The sequence below is a fragment of the Hibiscus syriacus genome, unplaced genomic scaffold, assembly GCF_006381635.1.
Source record: "Hibiscus syriacus cultivar Baekdansim isolate YM2019G1 unplaced genomic scaffold, ASM638163v2 tig00116964_pilon, whole genome shotgun sequence".
Lineage (NCBI taxonomy): Eukaryota > Viridiplantae > Streptophyta > Magnoliopsida > Malvales > Malvaceae > Hibiscus > Hibiscus syriacus.
Genome location: NW_024063489.1, coordinates 1149327 through 1152697, shown reverse-complemented (window position 1 = coordinate 1152697; position 3371 = coordinate 1149327). Strand labels below are relative to the sequence as shown.

Genomic DNA, 3371 nt, shown 5'->3' with positions numbered 1-3371 from the left:
GAAGAGGCGGGGGCCTCTAGGCCTCTCAAGTATCCAATTTCGCCTACTTCAACCAAGACATTGAAGGTAGTTCAAGCTTATTCTGGACCCAGTAGAAGAGGGGCTGGTCACAGCACCATTTACTAGCTTTCAGATGGTGCAAACTTAAATTCCTCATGATTATTAATATCTTTGTAATATAATTTAAAATTATCGTAACTTACCCGAAATTTTCACTTCATGTACCAGTCACGAAATGAGAACAGGCTAATCCTGAGCTGTAATCTGCTTCCAGGAGCAGTTTCATTAGTTACTAGACTATTGTTACGTTCTTTATAAATTTTGCCTATAGTCAATGAAGTGATCATCAAGGGCCAAGCACGACCTAGTATATAGCCCAACAACAAGAAGAAAAGGCTCATAATATTTAGACACATCTAGGCTTGAGGTAGTAGAAGCTAGGATCTATTTAATAATCTAATTCTCAGATAATGGGCTAACTTTTCAGTGGATATATGCCCCACCAATGATCTACCAACATTGGGTGGGTATATGTTAATCAATATGAGCCGAGGGACATCTTAACTGACGGGATTTCCTCTTTGCTTTCGTTTCTACTCTATATTGGAGATTAGTCAATCTCTCAAGCAACAATAATGATAGTTAACTTTCTTTCTTTTTTTATCTTTGTTTAGCTGAAATCCATGTCAATTTTAATATTAATTGTCGATTGTTGATATATCTTACTTTTATTTTTTAGTGTATCTTTATTTTTTCTTTATTTTTAATTTCAAATAATCCTATCTTCATAGTACATTTTGTTTCTTATTGATCATTTGACCTTTTCGTTTATTTTTCTTAGGATTGGATTTGAAGTTGTCTCGACGGATCAAGATGATGTTCATTTGTTATCATGTTGATCTTTCTTGTTTTAGACCCTATGATTAAATTTGAATACGCAATTTGCGCTCATAGATAATTTTCTCACGAAACTTAGTTTTGATTTACGATTATTGATGATTTTTTAATAATTTGATCTACTGTTGTGATTTGTTTATGGATACAACCAAATTTATTTGTATCCATTTATTGTGAAATATTTATATTTGATTAAATTTATAGTTTATTTTTAATATTTTTTATTTTTATTTATCTTTAATTCTTTTATATTTATAATTATAATCTTAGTGTAGTTTTTTATATTACTCTTTTTAATAAAAGTACATCTAAATAATAATAAATACAAACACTACACACAAAGATACTCTTGAGGGAAAGAAACAATAAAAGGAAAACAAAGAAATGGAACGCTCCCCCACCCCTTCAAACCAGGCCAGGGCCAGGGCCAGGGCCAAGGCCGAGCGACAACTACATTCAATTATCTTTTTGTTCTCTTCGATGTCCAACAAAACCACCTCCCATTAGCTACCTCCATCCCATCCTCAATTCAATCTCGACCAAATTCCAGGCTTCAGCTTTTCTCAATGAAACGTTGTGCCCCGGTTTCTCAGGTACCCGTACCCGACCTCAAAATGAAGAAAATTAAAGAAGACTCCAATGAACAAGAAACCGGGTTCATGAATTTAGATGAAAATCTTCTGTACGAGGTTTTCAAACACGTGGACGCCAGGACTTTAGCAATGGCTTCCTGCGTTAGCAAGCAGTGGCACAAAACTGCCAAAGACGAGCGACTTTGGGAGCTGATCTGCACCAGGCACTGGGCTAACATCGGCTGTGGAACCCAACAGCTTAGATCTGTAGTTTTGCCTCTGGGTGGCTTCCGTCGCCTTCACTCGCTTTACCTTTGGCCGCTTTCAAAGCCGCAATCTGCTTCGGCTTCTTTTGGGCCCCTCCTTTTCCCAAAATAATCAACTCCAAGCCGCCCGCTCGGTGGGGGAAAGATGAGGTTCATCTTTGTCTCTCTCTTCTCTCCATTCAGTATTATGAGAAGATGAATTTCACTAACAGAGGCAGATAATTATAATTACTAACCTACTCTCTCTCTCTCTCTCCTCTCTCTCTCTCTCTCTCTATATATATATATATATATATATATATATAAATAATGAATCAAATATAAATATTCACATGATTTCTAGTTCTGGGTTCTGTTTTATTTTGGGTTCTGTATCGTTTTCTTATATTTGGCTTGTGATTTTATTTTATTTCTTAATGTTGAGGATATTGTATCTAAGCTGGTGTGTGAACTGTATCTTCATTCTGTATGAATATAACTTTGAGATGAACCAATATTCCATATTCACGATTATTAGATTTAGAGTTGCCGTTGAAAGTGCTATTGCAACACATTTTCGGTCGGAAAAAGGAAAGGGCCAACCAGGGTATTGATAGGATTCGATTTGGGAAGTCGGAAAAAGGAAAGGGCCAACCAGGGTATGATAGGATTCGATTTGGGAAGATAAGCCTAAGCAGAACGAAACATCTGGGGAGGGGTGGGGGGTCCAATTCGTAGTATTCATTAATGTCTGGTAGTGCAAACTTTGATCTGCAAATTTTTTCGAGGGACAGATTGTAAGAGACAAAATGAGGATGATTCTAGTGGCTTTGTTATTTGCATTCTAGCACTGTTTTCTGCATCAGCCAAACACCTGACAGCAATATTTTGTCGTATTGTTCTGTTGTGTTCCCCAAGGAATATTATCAGTATAATACTGACCTCGGCATCAATATTGAAACCCCAGTCCGTTCCATTGAGGATTTGAAGCCTGGGAAAGCTTGTTTCTGGGAACAACTTCAGGATTTGAGCTTGCATTTCAGGGAAGACACTGTTAGTGTGAGGCGTGTCTTATCTTTGATGGCCAAATTGCCGGTATAGGAATGGGACCGATGGTTGTCATTTTCTCCTGTGTAGTTGGAACCCAGTAATGTGATCAATAAGCTTTAACCAAAAGCTCCATGTTTTTACTTCTACCTATCAAGTGAAACCATGGATCCGATTTAACCTAACCTAACTCAGCTTGCAACTTTAATTTGATGCTAGTTTTGTACTATTCTTTGAGAAGGACAAAATTAAATTATCAAACGCTGGGCTAATTTAGTGCTCTACGATTCGATAATTATCAAAAAAAAAATCAAACGGTTCCAAGGGTTTTAGTTTAAATTCAAACATTATGAAATTAGATTAGGAAAATTATCATGAATTTGCGTAATATTCAAATATGATTGGTTGATTAGTGTATCAAATATTAATGACTACAATTTTTTTATAACATTTAAAAACGTGAGACATAAGTATATGGTGTTGGTTGGTTGATTTAACCTAGTGTTGTATGCTTTTATGACACGACTTAGCCTAGTGTTATGATAGTTTGTCAAGGAAAATTATCATGAATTTGCGTAATATTCAATATGATTGGTTGATTAGTGTATCA

The 3371-nt window shown here is 36.0% G+C and overlaps 1 pseudogene; it reads left to right on the top strand.

Annotated features, from left to right (window-relative positions):
• The first annotated feature begins 1383 nt into the window (after positions 1-1383).
• LOC120191094 lies at positions 1384-2002 on the top strand (annotated as a pseudogene).
• The last annotated feature ends 1369 nt before the right edge of the window (positions 2003-3371 follow it).